Below are 26,603 nucleotides of genomic sequence, written 5' to 3' on the forward strand. Positions count from 1 at the left end.
CAGGGTCCATTCTATCACCAGCAAGTCAAAAATCTTCGCCTAACGGCGTGGAACTTGAAAGGCAGATACTAACCCTAAGGGGATTTTCTCAAGAACTTATTAACACACTGCTGCTAAGTAGAAAGAGGTCTACAACCCTAATATACAGCAGAGTATGGAAAAAATTCCTTACCTTCTATACAAAGCCCTTCTCTAGTAAGGTTCCTATTAAAGCTATCCTAGAGTTCCTACAAAAGGGTCATGAGCTCGGTCTATCAGTTAATACCTTAAGAGTTCAGGTGTCTGCTTTAGGAGCCCTCTACAGTGCTAACATAGCGGGTGATAGATGGATAGCTAGATTTATTAGAGCATGTGAACGATCTACTCCGGTTCATGTCCCACGTCTACCACCTTGGGATTTGAATCTTGTTCTAGACGCCTTAACGGGTCCTCCCTTTGAGCCTTTAGATCCCATCCCTCTAAAAAATGCTACATACAAGGTAGCTTTACTGAGAGCCTTAACGTCAGCCAGACGAGTAGGAGACATACAAGCCCTCTCCATAGACCCTCCATTCCTAATGACATACCAGGACAGGGTGGTTCTCAAACCAGATCCATCATATCTCCCTAAAGTAGCGACAAAATATCATAGGTCTCAGGAAATTTTCCTACCTTCCTTTTATGATAATCCACTAAATCCAGAGGAAGAGAAGCTACATACGTTGGATGTTAAAAGAGCAGTCCTAAGCTACATAGAGAGAACCCAGTCCTGCAGACAGAGTAGGGCTCTGTTTGTATCTTTTCAGGGTCACCGAAAAGGCCACGGTGTCACGAAAGCTACCTTGTCCCGTTGGATCAGGGAGGCTATCCATCTTGCATACTCGTCAAAAGGCAAAGATCCTCCAGAGGGAGTGAAAGCACATTCAGCCCGGGCTGTATCATCCTCGTGGGCGAAGAATAAAGACATCTCCATCGAGCTTATAAGTAAGGCCGCAACCTGGTCGTCGCCTTCAACTTTCTATAGACATTATAGACTTGATCTGTCTTCCACATCTGACTTGGCATTCGGGAGAGCCGTCCTTAGTACGGTAATCCCACCCAGGGGAAGGTTCTCTGAAAATCTCTCAAAGTGGGTGCTGTCGTGGCGAAGGGTAAAGAGCCGGATTACTTACCGGTAATGCCCTTTTAATGAGCCACGACAGCACCCACTATGAGAGAGGGACCCGCCCATAGGAACAGGAAACCTACAGAGACAAAAAGGGTGGCCCCCCTCTCCTCCTCAGTTGTTTTTCAGAGTACAAGAGGAACCGCCATTGTCCAATTAGCATATACGCTCATTATTGCATAAATCATTTAATTTATAGTCACCCGTGGAATATTTCTTATAAAAATTTATAATATATAATATATATAAATTTTTATAAGAAATATTCCACGGGTGACTATAAATTAAATGATTTATGCAATAATGAGCGTATATGCTAATTGGACAATGGCGGTTCCTCTTGTACTCTGAAAAACAACTGAGGAGGAGAGGGGGGCCGCCCTTTTTGTCTCTGTAGGTTTCCTGTTCCTATGGGCGGGTCCCTCTCTCATAGTGGGTGCTGTCGTGGCTCATTAAAAGGGCATTACCGGTAAGTAATCCGGCTTTTTGCAATAAAATGTGTCTTTCAGTGTGTGACGGCTGCCAATCCTAAAAATCCGCTAAAAAACCCGCTATAAAAGTAAATCAAACCCCCCCTTCATCACCCCCTTAGTTAGGGAAACATAAAAAAAATAAAAAAATGTATTTATTTCCATTTTCCCATTAGGCTTAGTCCGAACGGCAGCAATTGTTACCATCCACCTCTCGTGTCTCCCCTTTTCCTCATAGTTTGTAAGCTTGCGAGCAGGGCCCTCACTCCTCCTGGTATCTGTTTTTATCTGTGTTTATTGTTATGCTGTAATGTCTATTGTCTGTACAAGTTCCCTCTATAATGTAAAGTGCTGCGGACTATGTTGGCGCTATATAAATAAAAATTATTATTAATGTTTAGACTGCTCTAGTAAAATCAAAGCTGTCCTGGGATTGGCTGAGAAAAACAATTTATTGCAGCACTTCTTTTAGGCTGGCTTTCCATAGGCATATAACACCCCCTTTACATGTTCACTGTAAGCCCAGCACTCACCACCCTGCGCTACTGCGACTCGCCACTGAGCACTCGCCTTATATACCACCTAACTTCTGCTCTCCTCCAATAGGATAACAATCCCCGCCCATAATATCTTGGACACACGCCCACTGATAGTAAACACGCCCCACTTGGCACACGCACAGTTGTCCAGGCACAGTAGGAGCCTGTGAATGCCGGCTCCACCCCGTGAGCGGTTGCCACGCCCAGGTCGCGAGCATCGGATCCTAGCAGCCGCGACCTGTCGCTCCTCCTCCGGTTCTCCTGCTGTTACCGAGGTGCGGCTTCTCGCCGTGTGGGGCAGTGACAGCCCGGGCTCCGGAGCAGCGGCGGGGAGTTCCATGTGTCAGGTGATGAGGCCTGGATGACGAGCGTGGTGTGCTGCGGCAGTGGCCGCACCTGCCGGGCTGTGTGCCGGGGGACGTCTGGGTGTTGTCATGGAGACACGATGCGTCCCGTGTGATGGTGCGGCGGCCTGTGAGCAGTGCTGTGTGGGGACATGGGTGAGGGGCCACACTGCGGAGTCTGGTGGTCTCTGCCTGGAGGCTGCACGTGAGAGTGTAGGAAGTGTAGACCCCTAATCACTGAGGAATGACCCCTGTGTGATCGGAGACCCCCAGTGCTGATCCGCCTGTTTATAACAGACCCCTCCTGCCCCATCATTGGGGGCTCCTATTAATCCACGGGAAGGTCTCAGACGTGGGTGCCAGCCAGGGGCCCACCGTGACACATACACCCTGGGGTCGCTCCATGCAATATTCCGTCCCCCGGCACACATGCACCTATGCTGCGGGAGCAATGACCGGGGGGGATTTGGTGATGAAATGCTTCCTGCGATTGTACATGTGAAGTGTGCCAGATCCTGCTCTCCTACGGTGGGGTGGTGGGGGTACCCGTCTCCCCTGTGGGCCAGACCGAGACGGCGTATAAGGCTGGAGTCACACACAGCGGATAAAAAACCGCTCCGTTTTACATGGACGACAATCGCAGGAATGTTCCCTGAACAGTGATCCGTATGTCATCCGTGTGCAGAGCGAGGATGCGATTTTCTCCCATGTAAGCCTCCATGTGACATTCATATGACATCCGTATGGCGAGATTTACTCGCCGGCTTGCAAAATGGACACATCATGGATCCATGGGCTCAAATATTCGTGAAAACATATATACAGTCTCTCGATTTCATCCAGCGCTAGATAGCAGGAAAGCCGATAATTCAATTGCCGACTTTTCCTATCTCCTTCCTAAACTCCACAGGATATGAGACCTGGATTACATACAGTGAACCATCTCATATCCCTTCTTTTATTACATATTCCTCTTTAGTAATGTTAGTCGTTTGTGTGTGCAGAATTTTGTGGCTCTAGGTGTTAAATTAAAGGGTTAATTCACAAAAAAAAAAAAAACTGGCGTGGGCTCCCACACAATTTTCTCCGCCAGAGTGGGAAAGCCAGTGACTGAGGGCAGATATTAATAGCCTGGAGAGGGTCCATGGTTATTGGCCCCCGCCTAAAAAAAAAATGAATTATCGGCTATTCTGCTACATCTCTATGAAATCTATATATCTACCTATTCTATGTGTAGACATTAATTTTATCTGTTCTGTTCTAACCTGTCAGTGTGACTTTACTGTACACCGCACTGAATTGCCGGCTTTTCTATAGAACACCGCTGCGCATTTCTGGCAAGTCACACGCATGGTCCGTGTGGGGTGCGAGCTTTTCTCGCCCCCATAGACTTGTATTGGAGAGAAAACAACGGATAATAGGAGCTGCCCCATAGATTAACATTGGTCTGAGTGCTATGTGATTTTTTTCTCGCACAGCACTCGTCCGTATTCCTCTCTAGTGTGTGACTCCGGCCTTATACTACATTTCAGACATGGCTGCTGATCAACCTGTGTAAGGGGCCACATTTAGATGGGGATGGGGGGGAGGATTTTATCAAGGACCCACATGAGAAAGTGGGTTGTTGTGGAGGGCCCAACTAGTAGGATGATTAGTGCAGTTCTTATGATTGACCTCCAATCCATTCACACAGAAATCAATAGAGCCATGATTCCTCTGGGGTCCCAGTGGTCAGACCCCCAGTGTTCGAGAAGTTATCCTTGATCCTATGGATAGGGGAGACGTCTAACCCTGAGAGAGCCTTATTAATGAGCAGAAATAAGGGGCTATGTGCACACAGTGCGGATTAGGCTTAGGAATTTCTGGGGCGGATTCTGCCTCTCCTGGCAGAAAACGCACCTGCGGATTTGTGGCGTATCCGCAGCGTTTTTTGTGTGTTTTTTTCTGCGGTTTTCTTGCGGATTTGCTGCGTTTTTTACCCCCGCGGTTTTCTATAATGGAATGGGTACAAAAACGCTGCAGATTCACAAAAAAGAAGTGACATGCTACTTCTTTTAAACCGCAGCGGATTTTCCGCAGAGTGTGCACAGGATATTTTTTTTTCTCATTGATTTTCATTGTACTATAAATCAATTGCGGATCTGCAGCGTCTCTGCTCCTCAAAAAACGCTGCGGATCCGCAGAGAATCTGCAACGTGGGCACATACCCTAAGCGGTGCACACGAATTCCTGAATTTGGTGTCGTAGACTGGAGTAGCTTGTCTAGGGTATAAAACCTGGCGCTTTTCATGAAGTGGTGAGCACAGCCTCTCCTCCGTCCTGCCCAGCTTTGCCAATGTTCCTGGATCTGATTCCAACTGGCGTGAAAATGCCACAAGTCTCAATTTGTTTATTTTTTGTGCAACCCCACATTGTGCAAACATTTTCTGACTTTTCAAAGCTTTTAGGTCACTTTTATGGCACAAAAGGATTGAACAGGTACCATTATTGTGTATGTAATTGATGCATATTTTTTCAGTTATGACCCATAACAGGGTTATGTCACATAATGCACAAACATCATAATAATAATCATTTTATTTTTATGGTGCCAACATATTCCACAGCACTTTTCAATTTTAGAGGGGACGTTTACAGACAATAAAGACATTACAGAATAAGCATAACACATATCAGAAGGCGTGAGGGCCCAGCTCACAGGCTTACGCTCTATGAGGAAATAGGAGGGGGGGACACGGGAGGTAAATGGTAAAATCTGCTTATATTGTAAAATACAGCTAAAATATACTATACCATATCATATAATATATATACCTATATCTTATAATATACTATACCTTATCTTATAATATACTATACCTATCTCTTATAATATAATATATATACGTGATTACAAGTATAAAGAAAGCAAGAAATGGACGGCACTAGAGTTTTATAGGTGTGTACTCCTCAGGACTTAAATAGAACTCACTGAACAAATCGTCCCATACAGCTTATGGGTATCAGGTGCTCTAGCAGAAAAGCATATAGCTCAGTAAATATCCAAGAACAAAAAAGTTTGCGGCACCCGTCGAAGCACATTCAGTGCGAAACGGCCGTCGTCCACCCTCCATCACCGCACCCTCCTGTAAAACCTGCTGCCTAGTTGGATGTATATACTTCCATAACGTAATGCTTCAATAAAGAACACGTTCACACAGCAACAACGGGGTGAGTGCCGCAGACTTTTTTGTTCTTGGATATAATATATATACGCCTATATCTTAGAATATACTATACCTATCTCTTATAATATATACACCTATATCTTATAATATACTATACCTTATCTTATAATATAATATATGTACACCTATATCTTAGAATATACTATACCTTATCTTATAATATATATACCTATATCTTATAATATACTATACCTTATCTTATAATATAATATATGTACACCTATATCTTAGAATATACTATACCTTATCTTATAATATATATACCTATATCTTATAATATACTATATATATATAATATATATATATTTCAGTGAGACACATATGTATATATATTAATATATCATACAGCGCTAGATAGCTTAAAAGCCGGTAATTCAATTGCCGGCTTTTGCTATCTCCTTCTCAAACCCGACATGATATGAGACATGGTTTACATACAGTAAACCATCTCATATCCCTTTTTTTTGCATATTCCACACTACTAATGTTAGTAGTGTGTATGTGCAAAATTTGGGCACTCTAGCTATTAAATTAAAGGGTTAAATTGCGGAAAAAAATTGGCGTGGGCTCCCTTGCAATTTTCTCCACCAGAATGGTAAAGCCAGTGACTGAGGGCAGATATTAATAGCCTGGAGAGGGTCCATGGTTATTGGCCCGCCCTGGCTAAAAACATCTGCCCCCAGCCATCCCAGAAAAGGCACATCTGGAAGATGCGCCTATTCTGGCACTTGGCCATTCTCTTCCCATTCCCGTGTAGTGGTGGGATATGGGGTAATGAAGGGTTAATGTCACCTTGCTATTGTAAGGTGACATTAAGCCAGATTAATAATGGAGAGGCGTCAATTATGACACCTATCCATTATTAATCAAATAGTATGAAATGGTTAAAAAACACACACACACACACATTATTACAAAGTATTTTAATGAAATAGATACAGGTTTTTGTAATATTTTATAGAAAGATCTGCTATTTTGCAGAAGCTCTGCTAATGCAGCTGTGCTCCTGCCTGTTAAACCACAGGGAATGAATGGAATGTAGGTCAATGACCTGTAGTTGCCTTTAGTCGCGGTGATGCGCCCTCTGCTGGATGTCCTCATATGAACTCGAGCCTGGGAACTTTTCAGAATATTTTCCCACGCTCGAGTGTTGGCCAAACAAAAGAGATCTGCACACTTTAGTCTTTTTTTTTTTTACATATGTAGTGCAGCGGTGTTCAGTGGCAGTGACTCAGGAATAGTTCACAGCATATGTATTTAATGTCCAAACAACTCACAAAATGAACAGCACACAGTATCCTCCGGATCACAGCCGGGGGTCACAACAATCCGTATCTGAGACCGGTTGCCGAGGGCGACTGCACCACCGTATCGTGCTGCAGGGTGCCAGGCGTTTGCTGCTCTTGGCTCTGTTACCTCACACAAGCTGGATGTTGCAGAGCCACCTGCTCTGCTACTTGCAAACAAACACTGACTGCAGGGTTTTTGAAATGAAATCACTTGTAAGACCCGGCCTGGAGCGAGCGAACTGCCCCACTACCATCCTATAGTTCGCTCCAAAAATAAAAGCCCATGTCGGGTTTTCTTAAATCTGCCTTGGGCAAATAGCTTGCCTAAGACCAAACTTACTTTTATTTTCCACTGCAATCACAGCTATGGCTACTTTCACACTAGCGTCGTTTGGCCTCCGCCGCAATGCGTCGTTTTGCAGAAAACACGCATCCTGCAAAGTTGTATGCAGGATGCGTTTTTTTCTCCATTGGCTTGTATTAGCGATGCATTGCGACGCATTGCCACACGTCGCAACCGTCGTGCGACTGTTGCGTCGGACCGTCGGCACCAAAAAACGTTGCTTGTAACGTTTTTTGGTGCGTTGTCTGCCATTTCAGACCGCGCATGCGCGGCCGGAACTCCGCCCCTCCTCCCCGCAACTCACAATGGAGCAGCGGATGCGTTGGATTAATGCATCCGCTGCCCCCGTTGTGCGGCGCTTCCACGTCGGTACGTCGGCCAGACGCTAGTGTGAAAGTAGCCTATGCCTGTGACTGCAATGCACTCCAGCGGTCTTAATATGCTTCTATGCACATCCTGGGGGACACATAGCGACCCTCACATATAACTCCTGTCACTGCCTCACACATAATAAAGAATAATTCGAAACTATCTATACAAATGAACTGTCTTTAACCCCTTAGTGACAGAGCCAATTTGGTACTTCATGACCAGGCCAATTTTTGCAATTCTGACCACTGTCACTTTATGAGGTTATAACTCTGGAACGCTTCAACGGATCCCGCTGATTCTGAGATTCTTTTTTTCGTGACATATTGTACTTCATGTTAGTGGTAACATTTCTTCGATATTACTTGCGATTATTTATGAAAAAAACGGAAATATGGCGAAAATTTTTAACATTTTGCAATATTCAAACTTTGTATTTTTATGCCCTTAAATCAGAGAGATATGTCACAAAAAATAGTTAACAAATAACATTTCCCACATGTCTACTTTACATCAGCACAATTTTGGAAACAAATTTTTTTTTTGTTAGGGAGTTATAAGGGTTAAAAGTTGACCAGCAATTTCTCATTTTTACAACACCATTTTTTTTTTAGGGACCACATCACATTTGAAATCATTTTGAGGGGTCTATATGATAGAAAATAATGAAGTGTGACACCATTCTAAAAACTACACCCCTCAAGGTTCTCAAAACCACATTCAAGAAGTTTATTAACCCTTTACGTGCTTCACAGGAACTGAAACAATGTGGAAAGAAAAAATGAACATTTAACTTTTTTTTGCAAACCTCTTAATTCAGAACCATTTTTTTTATTTTCACAAATGTAAAAACAGAAATGTAACCATAAATTTTGTTATGCAATTTCTCCTGAATACGCCAATACCCCATATGTGGGGGTAAACCACTTTTTGGGCGCACCGCAGAACTTAGAAGTGAAGGAGCGCCGTTTGACTTTTTCAATGCAGAATTGGCTGGAATTGAGATCGGACGCCATGTCACGTTTAGAGAGCCCCTGATGTGCCTAAACAGTGGAAACTCCCCACAAGTGACACCATTTTGGAAACTAGACCCCTTAAGGAACTTATCTAGATGTGTGGTGAGCACTTTGAACCCCCAAGTGCTTCACAGAAGTTTATAATGTAGAGCCGTGAAAATAAAAAATCGCTTTTGTTTACACAAAAATGATCTTTTTGCCCACAAATTTTTATTTTCACAAGGGTAACAGGAGAAATTAGACCACTAAAGTTGTTGTGCAATTTCTCCTGAGTACGTCGATACCCAATATGTGGGGGTAAACCACTGTTTGGGCGCACCGCAGAGCTTGGAAGAGAAAGAGTGCCGTTTTACTTTTTCAATGTAGAATTGGCTGGAATTGAGATCGGACTCCATGTCGCGTTTGGAGAGCCCCTGATATACCTAAACTGTAGTAACCCCCCACAAGTGACCCCATTTTGGAAACTAGACCCCCCCAAGGAACTTATCTAGATGTGTGGTGAGAACTTTGAATGCCCAAGTGCTTCACAGAAGTTTAGAATGCAGAGTCGTGAAAATAAAAAATATTTTTTTTTTCCACAAAAAAGATATTGTAGCCCCCAAGTTTTTATTTTCACAAGGGTAACAAGAGAAATTGGACCCCAGAAGTTGTTGTCCAATTTATCCCGAGTACGCTGATGCCCCATATGTGGGGGTAACCCACTGTTTGGGCGCACGGCAGAGCTCAGAAGGGAGGGAGCACCATTTGACTTTTTGAGCGCAAAATTGGCTGTCGTGTTTGGAGACCCCCTGATGTACCTAAACAGTGGAAACCCCCCAATTCTAGCTCCAACCCTTACCCCAACACACCCCTAACCCTAATCCCAACCTAATCACTAACCCTAACCATAATCACAACCCTTACCCCAAAACAACCCTAATGTCAACCCTAACCATAACCCTAATCAAAACCCTGAATCCAACACACCCCTAATTCTAATCTCAACCCTAACCTCAAACCTAACCCTAATCCCAATACACCCCTAATCACAACCCTAACCTTAACCCTAATCCCAAACCTAACCCTAATCCCAAGCGTAACCCTAATGCCAACCCTAACCCTAATACCAACCCTAATCCAAACCCTAACCCTAATCCCAGCTCTAACCCTAACTTTAGCCCCAACCCTAGCCCTAACTTTAGCCCCAACCCTAACCCTAGCCCTAAGGCTACTTTCACACTTGCGTCGTTTGGCATTCCGTCGCAATCCGTCGTTTTGGACAAGAAACGGATCCTGCAAATGTGCCCGCAGGATGCGTTTTTTGCCCATAGACTTGTATTGCCGACGGATCGTGACGGATGGCCACACGTCGCGTCCGTCGTGCACTGGATCAGTTGTGTTTTGGCGGAGCATCGGCACAAAAAAACGTTCAATGAAACGTTTTTTTGTACGTCGCATCCGCCATTTCTGACCGCGCATGCGTGGCCGTAACTCCGCCCCCTCCTCCCCAGAACATAGATTGGGCAGCGGATGCGTTGAAAAACTACAGCTGCTGCCCACGTTGTGCACAATTTTCACAACGTGCGTCGGTATGTCGGGCCGACGCATTGCGACGGCCCCGTACCGACGTAAGTCTGAAAGAAGCCTAACCCTAAATTTAGCCCCAACCCTAACCCTACCCCTAACCCTACCCCTAACCCTAACCTACCCCTAACCTTTACCTAACCCTAACCTACCCCTAACCCTACCCCTAACCCTAATTTTAGCCCCAACTGCTGTTCTCCTGCCGGCTGGCAGATGGAGACAGATGGCGGGCGCACTGGGCATGCGTCCGCCATGTTCTTCTGCCGGCGGCCAGGAGGACCAGCAAGAGGATCCAGGGACACAGGTGAGTATTGTAGGGTCCCCGAATCCCCCTATTTCTCTGTCCTCTGATGTGCGATCACATCAGAGGACAGAGAATTACACTTTACTTTTTTTTTTTTTTTCGGTCGCCGGTAAACAGTTAATTACCGGCGATCGCAAAACAGGGGTCGGTAAAACCGACCCCGATCATGCTCTTTGGGGTCTCGGCTACCCCCGGCAGCCGAGACCCCAAAGATTCTCCCGGTGCCGGCCGGCGGGCGCACTGCGCATGCGCCCGCCATTTTGAAGATGGCGGCGCCCACCGGGAGACACGAGGAGCATCGGGGGAGCTAGGTGAGTATTGGGGGGCCACCTGGGACCCCTTTTCTCTGTCCTCCGATGTGTGATCACATCGGAGGACAGAGAAATTAAAAAGAGATCGCTTTTTTTTTTTTTTTGCGATCGCCGGTAAACGGTTAATTACCGGCGATCGCAAATGCGGGGTGGGTTAAAAACCCCCCCGAATCATGTTCTCTGGGGTCTCGGCTACCCCCGGCAGCCGAGACCCCGGAGAAAATCGGCCTCTGGGGGGCGCTATTGACTTTTTCCACAGCGCCGTTAATTAACGGCGCTGTGGTTTAAGTACCCTTAGCGGCCGCCGTTAAAAGGCGTATCGGCGGTCGCTAAGGGGTTAAAGAGTCTGTCACTTCTGAAACCATTGATACATTCATTCCTTTAAGATGGTGGGTGAGGCCAGTGTTCATGCGTTCACATACCGTGATACAAAGCTACATAGTATGAAACCTGAAGACTCAGACATCATGGATAAGTTCCTGCCATGTAGCTCATTAATGAATGCACACAGATAAGTAAAGGGTTTTCCAGGTTACCAGTCACCGCTGCAGTCTGCCAGAGGTGGCTGGTCTAGGCAAAGAATGCAGAGCTTGCAAGTGCTTGATGGCCAGCTTGAATGCCATTGCATTGTTTTGATGCAGTAGAGGAGGGGTCCCCTACCTGTGGCTCAGGAGCCAAATGTAGCTTGTGGTCCCATAAATTGTGGCTTCCTGCTGTTTGTCTGACTGCCAGCTCGGTGCATTAGCCCCAGGTCTAGCAAAGAGGTATGAGGAGCACCAAAATGGTGAATTTTGTGAGTCGCTTGCACAGATGAGCAGAGCTGGATGCACAGTCTTGGGGGGTGGTTAGAGAGAAGCTGGAGACGGGGTGATACTCCTTGTCAGACGAGGTGCTTGAAGCTGGATGCAACAGTTTTGGGAGTGTTTGATAGTGGGAACTGCTGGATCTTGGTATACTGCTTTGGGATCATTTCTGTGGGAAAGCTTTGGTTATCATTATACCCCTAATGGAGGCTTTGGTTGCCACTACTGTGAGGGGGTGGTTGCTGGATGTGGCTCATGACCCTCTCTCTCAGCTGAAAATGGCTCTGGAGGTGAGAGATGTTGGGGACCACTGTTGTAGAGGCAAAGATGCCTCTGCTTACAGCATTGAGGGCTGATTAGTTTAGGCTAGGTGCATGGCAATACCCCTGTCCTGAACTGCCCCTCAGTCTGTAGCACACTGCCCTCTGGCAAGCACTGCATGGAGCCGGTGTAACAGGCCAGATTAACCCCCTCACCCAGAATATACCCGGGGTTAAAGTGGCCTACCCCGGGGTTTATTCTGGCCTAGGCCAAACTATACCCTGGGGTATAAATTGGACTAGGCCAGTTTATACCCCTCTGGGCCAGAATATACCCCAGCTGCTGTAGATCAGATTTTTCAGGCTTTTGAGAACCATTGAGTGATATACTTAATAACCAGGCCCCATGCAGCGCACAGGGGGCAGAGACGGTGCATGGGGCCCCAGACATGGCACAGGATTGAGTGATATACTCAAGAACGGGGCCCCAGGCAGCGCACAGGGGGCAGAGACAGCACACGGGGGCAAAGGCAGCGAACGGGGCCCCAAGCTGCCACGCGGGCCCCAAGCAGCCACACGGGCCCCAGGCAGCGCACAGGGTCCCCAGGCTGCACACAGGAGAGAGAGACAGCGAACGGGGTCCCAGGCAGCGCACGGGAGCCCCAAGCAGTGCACCAGGGCCCCAGACATCACACATTGCACAGGGGCCCCAGACATCGTGCAGGATTGAGTGATATACTCAAGAACGGGGCCCCAGACATCGCACAGGGGGTCCCACACAGCGCACAGGGTTTCTGCGCTCTGTCTCTTCCCCCCTTGCGTGCTGACTCTGCCCCCTGTGCGCTGTCTGGGGTCCCGTGCGCTGTCTCTGCCCCTCTGTGCACTGCCTGGGGCCTCTGTGCGCTGCCTGCGGCCTCTGTGTATTGCCTGGGGCCCCCGTGTGCTGCCTGGGACCCCGTTTGCTGTCTCTGCCCCCCCATGTGCTACCTAGTGCCCGTGTTCTGCCTGGGACCCCATGTGCTGCATGGGGCCCGTTATTGAGTATATGGCCGGAGTCACACTACAGCGAGATACGGCCGACTCTTGCAGGTTAAAAACAAGCTCTGACACCGGCACTCCGGAGCGGAGCGTGCGGCTCCATGTATTGCTATGCGGCCGCACGCTCCGCTCTGGAGTGCTGGTGCCAGAGCTTGGTTTTAACCTGCGAGACTCGGCCGTATCTCGCTGTGTGTGATCCCGGCCTATCACTCAATGGTTCTCAAAAGCCTGAAAAATCTGATCTACAGTAGCTGGGGTATATTCTGGCCCAGAGGGGTATAAACTGGCCTAATCCAATCTATACCCCGGGGTATAGTTTGACCTAGGCCAGAATATACCCGGGGTATAATCTGGCCTAAGACACTTTAACCCCGGGTATATTCTGGGCGGGGGGTTAATCTGGCCTGTTGCATCGGGAGGCAGGTGTGTGGTGTGATCTAAATAAAAAGATGACAAAGCTTCTTTAACCCCTTAGCGACCGCCGATACGCCTTTTAACGGCGGCCGCTAAGGGTACTTAAACCACAGCGCCGTTAGTTAACGGCGCTGTGGAAAAAGTGAATAGCGCCCCCAGAGGCCGATTTTCTCCGGGGTCTTGGCTGCCGGGGGTAGCCGAGACCCCAGAGAACATGATTCGGGGTTTTTTTTAACCCACCCCGCATTTGCGATCGCCGGTAATTAACCGTTTACCGGCAATCGCAAAAAAACAAAAAACAAAAACGCGATCTCTTTTTAATTTCTCTGTCCTCCGATGTGATCGCTCATCGGAGGACAGAGAAAAGGGGTCCCAGGTGGCCCCCCAATACTCACCTATCTCCCCCGATGCTCCTCGTGTCTCCCGGTGGGCGCCGCCATCTTCAAAATGGCCGGCACCGGGAGAATCTTTGGGGTCTCGGCTGCCGGGGGTAGCCGAGACCCCAAAGAGCATGATCGGGGTCGGTTTTACCGACCCCTGTTTTGCGATCGCCGGTAATTAACTGTTTACCGGCGACCGCAAAAAAAAAAAAAAAAGTGTAATTCTCTGTCCTCTGATCGCACATCAGAGGACAGAGAAATAGGGGAATTCGGGGACCCTACAATACTCGCCTGTGTCCCTGGATCCTCTTGCTGCTCCTCCTGGCCGCCGGCAGAAGAAAATGGCGGGCGCATGCGCAGTGCGCCCGCCATCTGTCTCCATCTGCCGGCCGGCAGGAGAACAGCAGTTGGGGCTAAAATTAGGGTTAGGGTTAGGGTTAGGTTAGGGGTAGGGTTAGGGCTAGGGTTAGGGCTAGGGTTGGGGCTAAATTTAGGGTTAGGCTTCTTTCACACTTACGTCGGTACGGGGCCGTCGCAATGCGTCGGCCCGACATACCGACGCACGTTGTGAAAATTGTGCACAACGTGGGCAGCAGCTGTAGTTTTTCAACGCATCCGCTGCCCAATCTATGTCCTGGGGAGGAGTGGGCGGAGTTACGGCCACGCATGCGCGGTCAGAAATGGCGGATGCGACGTACAAAAAAACGTTTCATTGAACTTTTTTTTGTGCCGACGGTCCGCCAAAACACAACTGATCCAGTGCACGACGGACGCGACGTGTGGCCATCCGTCACGATCCGTCGGCAATACAAGTCTATGGGCAAAAAACGCATCCTGCGGGCACATTTGCAGGATCCGTTTCTTGTCCAAAACGACGGATTGCGACGGAATGCCAAACGACGCAAGTGTGAAAGTAGCCTTAGGGCTAGGGTTAGGGTTGGGGCTAAAGTTAGGGCTAGGGTTGGGGCTAAAGTTAGGGTTAGAGCTGGGATTAGGGTTAGGGTTTGGATTAGGGTTGGTATTAGGGTTAGGGTTGGCATTAGGGTTACGCTTGGGATTAGGGTTAGGTTTGGGATTAGGGTTAAGGTTAGGGTTGTGATTAGGGGTGTATTGGGATTAGGGTTGGGGTTGAGATTAGAATTAGGGGTGTGTTGGATTTAGGGTTTTGATTAGGGTTATGGTTAGGGTTGACATTAGGGTTGTTTTGGGGTAAGGGTTGTGATTATGGTTAGGGTTAGTGATTAGGATTATGGATCAGGTTGGGATTAGGGTTAGGGGTGTGTTGGGGTTAGGGTTGGAGCTAGAATTGGGGGGTTTCCACTGTTTAGGTACATCAGGGGGTCTCCAAACACGACAGCCAATTTTGCGCTCAAAAAGTCAAATGGTGCTCCCTCCCTTCTGAGCTCTGCCGTGCGCCCAAACAGTGGGTTACCCCCACATATGGGGCATCAGCGTACTCGGGATAAGGACAACAACTTCTGGGGTCCAATTTCTCTTGTTACCCTTGTGAAAATAAAAACTTGGGGGCTACAATATCTTTTTTGTGGAAAAAAAAATATTTTTTATTTTCACGACTCTGCATTCTAAACTTCTGTGAAGCACTTGGGCATTCAAAGTTCTCACCACACATCTAGATAAGTTCCTTGGGGGGTCTAGTTTCCAAAATGGGGTCACTTGTGGGGGGTTACTACAGTTTAGGTACATCAGGGGCTCTGCAATCGCAACATAATGCCCACAGACCATTCTATCAAAGTCTGCATTCCAAAAAGGCGCTCCTTCCATTCCGAGCTCTGCCGTGCGCCCAAACAGTGGTTTACCCCCACATATGGCGCATTAGCGTACTCGGGATAAATTGGACAACAACTATTGCAGTCCAATTTCTCCTGTTACCCTTGTGAAAATAAGAATTTGTGGGCGAAAAGATCATTTTTGTGTAAACAAAAGCGATTTTTTATTTTCACGGCTCTACGTTACAAACTTCTGTGAAGCACTTGGGGGTTCAAAGTGCTCACCACACATCTAGATAAGTTCCTTAAGGGGTCTAGTTTCCAAAATGGTGTCACTTGTGAGGAGTTTCCACTGTTTAGGCACATCAGGGGCTCTCTAAATGTGACATGGCATCCAATCTCAATTTCAGCCAATTCTGCATTGAAAAAGTCAAACGGCGCTCCTTCACTTCTAAGTTCTGCGGTGCGCCCAAAAAGTGGTTTACCCCCACATATGGGGTATTGGCGTATTCAGGAGAAATTGCATAACAAAATTTATGGTTACATTTCTGTTTTTACACTTGTGAAAATAAAAAAAATGGTTCTGAACTAAGATGTTTGCAAAGAAAAGTTAAATGTTCATTTTTTCTTTCCACATTGTTTCAGTTCCTGTGAAGCACGTAAAGGGTTAATAAACTTCTTGAATGTGGTTTTGAGAACCTTGAGGGGTGTAGTTTTTAGAATGGTGTCACACTTCATTATTTTCTATCATATAGACCCCTCAAAATGACTTCAAATGTGATGTGGTCCCTAAAAAAAAAATGGTGTTGTAAAAATGAGAAATTGCTGGTCAACTTTTAACCCTTATAACTCCCTAACAAAAAAAAATTTTGTTTCCAAAATTGTGCTGATGTAAAGTAGACATGTGGGAAATGTTATTTATTAACTATTTTTCGTGACATATCTCTCTGATTTAAGGGCATAAAAATACAAAGTTTGAAAATTGCAAAATTTTAAAAATTTTCGCCATATTTCCGTTTTTTTCATAAATAATCGCAAGTAATATCAAAGAAATTTTACCACTATCATGAAGTACAATATGTCACGAAAAAACAATCTTAGAATCAGCGGGATCCGTTGAAGCGTTCCAGAGTTATAACCTCATAAACTGACAGTGGTCAGAATTACAAAAATTGGCCTGGTCATTAAGTACCAAATTGGCTCTGTCACTAAGGGGTTAAAGGGGTACTCTGGGGAGATAAAAAAAAATTGTACTGTCCCTGCCCTCATAAACTATAAAGATTTGATGCCTAGTTCAGTTCTGTTATCTTTATAAGGCTGGGTTCATACTGCGTTAAAACAGCCCGTTCAACGCATGTGTTAAACGAACTGCGTTAACGCAAGTGCCGAAATGCGATTGCGCTGGCAGTAACTGACCCAGACACGCTGCAGCCCGCGTCCGAGGCTCCGTCACAGAATGACGGCACATCGTTAGTGCATGCCCATTATGGCATGCCTTGGCGATGCGCCCGAAATAGGGGTTAATGGCAGCGTTAACGGACTGCGTTACACTGCGTTATGCCACGGTGTAACGCGGTCCGTCTAACGGACTGCCATAACGCAGTATGAACCCGGCCTGAAGGTTCGCTCCCACTTGCAATGTAATCAGACAAGTGAACTCCAATAGAACATCATATTGCACTCGGCTGAATGTTACCCTATGGGGCAGCTCGCATCTGCGATTATTTTCTCATGCCGATTAGGCATTTGAAAATAATTGCATCCATGAGTCGGATAGCATGCACCCATATAAGTCTATAGGTACGTGTGTACCCGAGTGCAGTGCAATTCCACTGGACGGCGGCAGCAGAGGAGATGGAGAAATGACTTTGTCTCCTCCGCACCTGTGCTGCGACTCTGTGATGCGAGAGGGCCTCTGAATGTAGTGGTATGTGACCCAGTGAGACGGTACATATGACTGGTGAGAGGGGCTAGGACACACTTGTGTATCAACCACATCATGGGATTATTCTCCACATCTGTTCTGTCCAGATTTTCTGCTGATGACCTCGTGGGTCTAAGCTATAAAACGCTCCAATGCTACAGTACAATCTGCTTCTGAATGTGGTGGGGAAAGTGCTTTCTAAGGCTTTACAAAGGAAAAGGGATTTCTTTCTTTTTTTGCCACTTGTATAGCACCAGCATGTAATGCTCCATTGTACAGAGGGGCTTACGATGTTATATTATGATCTCGCAACTATGTAGACTAAGACTATGTGCACACGTTGCAGAATTGCCACAGAAATTTCCGCGGCAATTCTGCAACTCCTGCCGCGGGTATATTGCATATGGAATTAGCATGCGTATTCCCGCTAAACACTAGCGTTTTGCAAGCGTAATTAGCAAAACGCTAATTGACAGGTTGGTCATACTTGTCAAACATAGTGTTTGACAAGTGTGACCAAGTTTTTACTATTGAAGCAGCGTATGCAGCATCAATAGTAAAAGATCTAATGTTAAAAATAATAATAATAATAAAAAAAAAAAGGTTATTCTCACCTTCCGACGGCCCCCGATCTCCTCAAGCGGTGCACGCGGCGGCTTCCGTTTCCATGGATGCTGTGTGCGAAGGACCTGGGATGACGTCACGTGACCGCGATATCATCGCAGGTCATTCGCACACAGCATCCCGGGGAACTGAAGGCGCCGCGTGCACCGCTGAGAGGCGGGAGGACTCTGGGGGCTGCCGGAAGGTGAGTATATCACTATTTTTTATTTTAATTCTTTTTTTTACCAATTATACGGTGCCCAGTCCGTGGATGAGAGTCTCCTCTTCTCCACCCTGGCTACCATCCGCACATGATCTGCTTACTTCCCGCATGGTGGGCATATCCCCATGCGGGAAGTAAGCGGATCAATGAATTCCTATGTGTGCGGAATCCCCGCGATTCCGCAAATTAATGAGCATGCTGCGTTTTTTTCCGGAATGCGTTTCAGCTCAGGAAAAAAACGCAGCATGTGCATACAAAATGCGGATTGCATTCTTTTAATAGGATGCTTAATGTAAGCGATTTTTTTTTTTTTTTTTGCAGTTTTATCGCGTTTTTATAGCGAAAAAAAAACCGCGAAAAATCCGGAACGTGTGCACACGGCCTAAGGCCGGCGTCGCACATAACGTATAAAAAAATTGGTCCATTTTTCACGGAAGAGAATCTCACAAATGTTTCATGAACAGTGATCCCTCTGCAGTGCGAGGACGCGATTTTTTTTTTCTCCAAAAAATATCCATGTGGCATCTGTATGACATCCATATGGCGAGATTTTCTCGCCGGCTTGCAAAATGAACATATAATGGATTTGTGGGCTCAAATATTCTTGAAAACATAAATATAGTTTTATATATATATATCTATTCTATGTGTAGATAATTATTTTATCTATCTTTTTTAACCTGTCAGTGTGATTTTACATTATACCGCACTTTTCTATAGGACACCGGTGCGTATTTTTCACAAGTCACACTGATGGTCCGTGTGTAATCCGAGTTTTTCTCGCACCCATAGACTTTCATTGGCGAGTCTCTTCCGATATACGGTGCAAATCGCAGCATGCTGCGATTTCCCCCGCACATATAATAAAGCCGAGAAAAATACGGTGATAGGAGCTGCCCCATAGATTAACATTGGGCCGAGTGCTATGCGATTTTTTTTTTTTTTTTTTTTTTTTTTTATCGCATAGCACTCGTCCGTATTACGGTCTAGTGTGACTTTGGCCTAAGGCTACATTCCCACCATGAGTATTTGGTGAGATTTGGATGTTGCAGATTTTTTGATGTTGCAGATTCTGTGCCAATTAGGTAAATGAGGTTACTTGCGGTTTTTCATTGCATTTTTTACATGCGATTTTACAGCATTTTAAATGCTGTGTTGTTTTTTTCTTTCTCTTTTTGCTGTGTCACATTTTAAATAAAGCTGTTTTCATTTTGATACCTTCTGGTTTTTTGGCTTTAGCAAAACTTTGACATAGTCGTTTACGGATTCAATGTGTTGTTAGTGTGTTTCCGCAGCTGATCAGTGATAAAAATGTTTGTTTTCTTTGTTGTTTTACCTATGGATTTTCTGCATGTCATGTTGTGGATTTCAAACACACGCCGCCTGTCAGATTAGACAGTGTATTAAATAAGAAGTAAACAAAAAAGTGCAGTGTGCTTGATATTTCTATAAATCCTATCTACTTTGCTGAACTGCAAGACGCTCCAAAAAGGAACTGTGAAAATAAGCAGCATGAAAAACTCATCGTGGCAACTTAACCTTAAAGGGGCTGTCCGGCCTTAGGCCGATGTGACTGCAGACTTGTGAACCTCCTCACCGCGTGCACTGTGCTCTGTGGGGATTCTCTGGTACCTGCGCGTGATTGCAAGCATATGATTTGCATTCATGTGATCACGTGACGGGGCGACCTCGCTCAATGCAAATCTATTAAATGAGGCCGGATACAGTGTAGTCGGAATATAGCTGGAAGTATGCCAATCACATACTTGCGATCTAATGGCCGCCTGGCGCCGGTACGAGAAACTCCCTATTCCTATCTTAGTATGTAGCCAGCCAGTAATTAATCTTCATGATATATCTTAATACACTGGTGGCACAGTGGGGTTGAAATCCTTATTGTATCATTGCTAATACTAAATTTCCCGTGGGGACTGCGTTCGTTGCTATGTTCGGCGATTTTCTCTTCTTTGTGCACTCTCTCGCACTGGTCCTCTGGACACAGTGGGCGGCGCATGCGCAGATTGAGAGAATCATTGCTTCTGACACCATTTTGTTGGAGTACAAAAATATTTTGGCTGCAGCAAAATGGCGGCGAGTGACAGATGCTACTGTGCATGCGCCGCCATCGGCACCATTCTGATGCAGTTTTTTTTTCCAACCCCACAATAGTATAGGTATTATGTAAAATAGGGGGCAGGTCAGTGAGGGGTCAGTGAGCTGCCATAAGGATGAATGTACAGGGTGGGCCATTTATATGGATACACCTGGGTGGGCCATTTATAAAGTTACATCCAAAGTGACCGACTACAAAATGGCCGCCATGGTCACCACCCATCTTGAAAAGTTTTCCCCCTCCCATATACTAATGTGCCACAAACAGGAAGCTGATATCACTAACCTCTCCCATTTTATTTAGGTGTATCCATATACAAGGCCCACCCAGGTTTATCCCCATGTATGGCCCACCCCGTATAAGGCAGAGCACCACATGAAGACCCTCTCCCCACCACATACTGCCCCGGAGCACGAGTATATCATTAACTGAAAACTACAAATAAAGATTAAGCAACCACAAGTCAGATTTCATCAACCCAGGTATCATTGTGATCAGTATAACGGCGCCGACCTGACACTGTCTGCAGGTTACTGTGCACAATCCTGCTGACAGGTTCGCTTTAACCACTTCACCCCAAAGCCTGTTTTCACCTTCATGGCCAGGCCAATTTTTACAATGCTTCAATGGATCCCACTGACTCTGAGATTGCTTTTTCTTTTGTACTTCATGATAGTGGTAACAAAATCAGAAATTTGGCGAAAATTTAGCAATTTTCAAATTTTTTATTTTTATGCCCATAAATCAGTCATGCGACACAAAATAGTTAATAAATACCATTTCCCTCCATGGCTACAGCACAAATTTTGAAACATACAAAAAATTAGGAAGTTATAAGGGTTAAAAGTTGACCAGCAATTTCTCATTTTTACAACAAAATTTTCGAAACCATTTTTTTAGGGACCACCTCCCATTTGAAGTCACTTTGAGGGGTCTATATGACACAAAATGCCAAAAAGTGACACCATTCTAAAAACTGCCCCCCTCAAGGTTCTCAAAACCACATTCAAGAAGTTTATTAACCCTTTACGTGCTTCACAGGAATTAAGGGAATGTGGAAGGAAAAATTAAACGTTTAACTTTCTTTCACAAAAATTTTCCTTTAGACTTAATTTTTTTACTTTTGCAAGGGTAACAGGGGAAAATGGATCATAGAATTTGTTGTGCAACAACTGTTTGAGTGTACGACAGGGCTCGGAAGGGAAGGAGCACCTTTTGTCTTTTTGAATGCAAAATTTGATGGAATAATTAGTGGAAGCCATGTCATGTTTGGAGAGCCCATGATGCAGGCCCGGCTCCAGGTTTTTGAGGGCCCTGGGCGAAAGAGTCTCAGTGGGCCCCCCCTTTAACACATACCACGATTCATGATCGCATATAAACACAGCCATGTAGTACATAACACAGCCCACATAGTATATAGCACAGGCACGTAGCATATAACACAGCCACGTAGTATATAGCAAAGCCCACGTAGCATATAACAGCCCATATAGTATATAGCACAGCCACATAGTATATAACACGGCCCACGTAGTTTATAGAACAGCCATCTAGTATATAGCACAGCCCACATAGCATATAACAGCCCATGTAGTATATAGAACAGCCATGTAGTATATAGAGAAACTTGTCCCATATAGTGCTGCACAAACATTATTGCCCCATAAGATGCTCCATACAGACACTTGCCCCATATTGTGCTGCACAAACATTATGGCCAGATAAAGACACTTGCCCCATATAGTGCTGCACAAATGTTATGGCCCCATACAGACATTTGCCCCATATAGTGCTGCACAAACGTTATGGCCCCATATAGTGCTGCACAAACGTTATGGCCCCATAAGATGCTCCATACAGACACTTGCCCCATTTGCTGTTGCTGCGATTAAAAAAAAGAAAAAAATCACATACTCACCTCTCCGTCGCTCAGGCCCCCAGCACTTTCAATATTCACCTGTCCTCGTTCCAGCCGCCACTCCATCTTGTTCAGCATCTTCTGCACTGACGCTCAGGCAGGGGGTGCGCACTAACCACGTCACCGTGCCCTCTGACCTCAGCGTCACTGCAGAAGACACTGAAGATGGAGGCGGAGCGGCGGCTGGAGCGAGGAGCAGGTGACTATCGCGCAGCGCTCCCCTCCCCGTTATACTCACCTGCTCCTGGCGCGGTGCAGTTCCTGCTTCCCGGCGCCGCAGCTTCTCCCTGTCCTGAGCGGTCACCGTTATCGCTCATTACAGTAATGAATATGCGGCTCCACCCTTATGGGAGGTGGAGCCGCATATTCATTACTGTAATTAGCGGTACCATGTGACCGCTCAGTACAGGAAGAAGCTGGGGAGCCGGGGACCTGCAGGGACCGCGCCAGCCGCCAGGAGTAGGTAGGTGAGTATAATTAGACAGCCCCCGGCCGCTCCCCCTCCCGGTGTTCCTAGGCACTGGCAGCTGCCTGCCCTTAACGTCGGTCTTGAATGGGCCCCCCTGTCTCGCCAGGGCCTGGGTATGCCGGGTGCTGACGCCGGCCCTGCCATGATGTGTCTAAACAGTGAAAACTCCCCACGAGACAGACATTTTGGAAATTGGGCCCCTTAGGGAACTGATCTAGATGTGTATTGAGCACCTTTAACCCACAGGTGCTTCACAGAAGTTTATAACATTGAGCCGTGAAAATAAAAGAAATCACATTTTTCCCACAAAAATGTTTTTTTTAGCTCTAAATTGTTTTATCTTCACAAGGGTAACAGGAGAAAACGAATTTTCTCCTGAGTACGCCGATGCCCCATATGTGGTTGAAAACTACTTTTGAGGCACGGTGCAAAGTTCAGAAGGGAAGGAGTGCAGATTTTGCTGCACTGGTTTGAGGGTGCCATGTTACATTGGTAGAGCCCCTGATGTTCCAGAACAGCAACCCCCCCCCTCCCACTCAATGAATTCATCCAGGGGTGCAGTGATTATATTCATACCACAGGTGTGTCACAGAATTTTATACCAATGGGCAGTGAAGAAAAAATAATTTACATTTTTACCACCAAGATTGTGTGTTAGCCCCAAATTTTACTTTTTCATACTGAGAATTGGGTAAAAATGGCTTGCTTGCGGATTCCATATAAAGAGCCCCTGAGTGCTAGAATACAAGAATCCCCCCTCAAGAGACCCCATTTTGGAAATTCTTTGGGCATTTTCCCCATTTTTAAGCTTATCATATGGTAAAATAAATGGTGTCTTTGAAAACTAGAAGTCATCCTGTAGAAAACAAGCTGTCATACAGTGATAGATGACTAATAAAGCTTTGACTCTTAAAATAAAGACTTCACTTCAGTCTGTTTGCCTGTTTGTCTGTCTGTCACGGAAATCCCGAATCGCTGATTGGTCGCGCCCAACCAGCCGCGACCAATCAGCGACAGGCACAGTCCGGGTGCGAATTGGCCCCTCCCTACTCCCCTCCAGTCAGTGCCCCCTCCATACTCCCCTCCAGTCACCGGCCACATAGCGTTTTAGCAGTCCGTTAACGCTGCCATTAACCCTGTAAGTGTGACCAACTTTTTACTATTGAAGCTGCCTATGCAGCATCAATAGTAAAAACATATAATGTTAAAAATAATAATTAAAAAATCATTATATTCTAACCTTCCGGTGCCTTTCCCGCTCCTCGCGATGCTCCAGTCCCAACAATGCATTGTGGCAATGACCGGAGATGACGTAGCGGTCTCGCGAGACCGCTACATCATCACGGGTTATTGCCGCAAGGCATTACTGGGAATGGAGCATCACGAGGAGCATCGTTAAAGGCCTGGGCTGGATCCGGGGACAACCGGAAGGTGAGTATACAACTTTTTTGTTTTAATTCTTTTTTTAACAAGCATATGGTGCCCACATTGCTATATACTGTGTGGGCTGTGTTATATACTGTGTGGGCTGTGTTATATACTGTGTGGGCTGTGTTATATACTGTGTGGGCTGTGTTATATACTGTGTGGGCTGTGTTATATACTGTGTGGGCTGTGTTATATACTGTGTGGGCTGTGTTATATACTGTGTGGGCTGTGTTATATACTGTGTGGGCTGTGTTATATACTGTGTGGGCTGTGTTATATACTGTGTGGGCTGTGTTATATACTGTGTGGGCTGTGTTATATACTGTGTGGGCTGTGCTATATACTACGTGGGCTGTGTTATATACTGCGTGGGCTGTGTTATATACTGCGTGGGCTGTGTTATATACTACGTGGGCTGTGTTATGTACTACGTGGGTTGTTATATACTGTGTGGCCTGCCTATATACTATGTAGCTGTATTATATACTACGTAGCTGTGCCATATACTACGTGGCTGTGCTATATGCTACGTGGGCTCTGAGACTTTCGCCCGAGGCCCTCAAAAACCTGGAGCTGGCCCTGACTTCACTGATTGGTCGCACCCAGCCGGCCATGAACAATCAGCGACAGACGCAGTCCGGCCGCAAATTGGCGCGGGATTTGAACCACGCTTCACGCTTCTCTAATTGGTCGCACCCGGCCAGCCGAATCCTGTGTATTCATTGCATTATTCTGAAATCTTCATAAATAAACTACATACATATTCTAGAATATCCGATACGTTAGAATCGGGCCACCATCTAGTCTACTATATAATCGTCTAATTCTGTCTGTTTGTCTGTAACGGAAATCCCGCGTCGCTGATTGGTCTTGCCAGCTGCCCGTGACCAATCAGCGACAGGCGCAGTCTGGCCGCGAATTGGCCCGGGATTTGAACCACGCTTCGCTGATTGGTCGCAGCTGGCCGCGACCAATCAGCGATATTGGCGCTGGATTTAAACACCGCTTCACTGATAATGTATATATATTACCCAGAAAATCCTGTGTATTCATTGCATTATTCTTAAATCTTCATAATTAAACTACATACACATTCTAGAATACCCGATGCGTTAGAATCGGGCCACCATCTAGTAATGCATAAATGTCTCAGGAGGAGGTTCCCTCAGTGAATGGACTGATAAGTAATAGGAGATGAAACACAATATAACTTTGTGGTAAGTAGCGTATATATGTCTAGAAGGCAATGGTGCATAAACATCTAAAAAATATATTAAAGGGAACCTGTCACCCCGAAAATCGCGGGTGAGGTAAGCTCACCGTCATCAGGGGCTTATCTACAGCATTCTGCAATGCCACGGCTCCGGCGCAGGCGTACTTTGTCTGCCCTGTTGAGGGTAGAGCAAAGTACTGCAGTGCGCAGGCGCCGGGCCTCTCTGACCTTTCCGGCGCCTGCGCACTGCAGTACTTTGTTGTGCCCTCAAAAGGGCAGACAAAGTACGCCTGCGCCGGAGCCGTGGCTGAAGATCAGAAGAGGACGTCATGGAAAGAAGATGGGAGGCGCCGCAGCGGACCAGAGACACCCATCTGACCTGACCAGCAGCGGGACCGCCCCTGGGTGAGTATAACGTCTTTTTCTCCTCTTTAAGGTAACATCAGGGGCTTATCTACAGCATTACAGAATGCTGTAGATAAGCCCCTGATGCCGGTGGGCTTACCTCACCCGCGATTTTCGGGGTGACAGGTTCCCTTTAATAATATTGGGGAGATTCCAAAGAAAACCCGGATAAATATGGCTAGTCAGATATCGAAGATGGAAAAAAATGACTCAAAAATGTACAGGTACGCTAAAATACATATAGCACCTTGATGTTGTACTGTCCTAATGAAACATAGATAAGCAATCTGTGTCATACAAGATATACAATACATCAATGATGCAGAAATGGCAATGAAACCAATTCCCATTTTGAACGCGGTGTGAGCAAGGCCTCAATATGACAAGACATGATCTCACAAGTGAGACCTAATGATTTAGTCAGTATAGATCGAGAAAAGCCAGAATCGTATTACTCATCTTAAGGTGATACCGCTTCTAATGGGTTTCTAAATCTCGAACTTGACACGTTTTCCTCATAAATCCAGGTTCATCAGGAAATCAAAGTGGATAAACATAGTAAAGGACAAATGTCCTGCAGATGAGGTTGCTAAAAACGGACACACTGGTGACACACTGATGGTAAATATGGACACAATGATGTGTGTCTGTATTTAAATGTGATATTAAATGGTTCAGGCTTCTTTTAGCAGTTCAGTGGTTGATCGACTCATTTGAGAGCTCTCGACTGTTCATTGTTAGCCACTCCCATCTCCTATATAATCTG

General features: G+C 46.0%; 1 protein-coding gene across 1 annotated transcript in view; it reads left to right on the forward strand.

The window, feature by feature from the left end:
* The first annotated feature begins 2,345 nt into the window (after positions 1-2,345).
* Positions 2,346-26,603, forward strand: part of AGTPBP1 (ATP/GTP binding carboxypeptidase 1) — a 223,276-nt gene continuing 199,018 nt past the window's right edge. The window contains exon 1 of the mRNA XM_069762493.1: positions 2,346-2,500. The gene's annotated coding sequence lies outside the window, so the exon portion shown is untranslated. The remainder of the gene's footprint in view (positions 2,501-26,603) is intronic.

Source organism: Ranitomeya imitator, chromosome 1 (assembly GCF_032444005.1).
Source record: "Ranitomeya imitator isolate aRanImi1 chromosome 1, aRanImi1.pri, whole genome shotgun sequence".
Taxonomy (NCBI): Eukaryota; Metazoa; Chordata; class Amphibia; order Anura; family Dendrobatidae; genus Ranitomeya; species Ranitomeya imitator.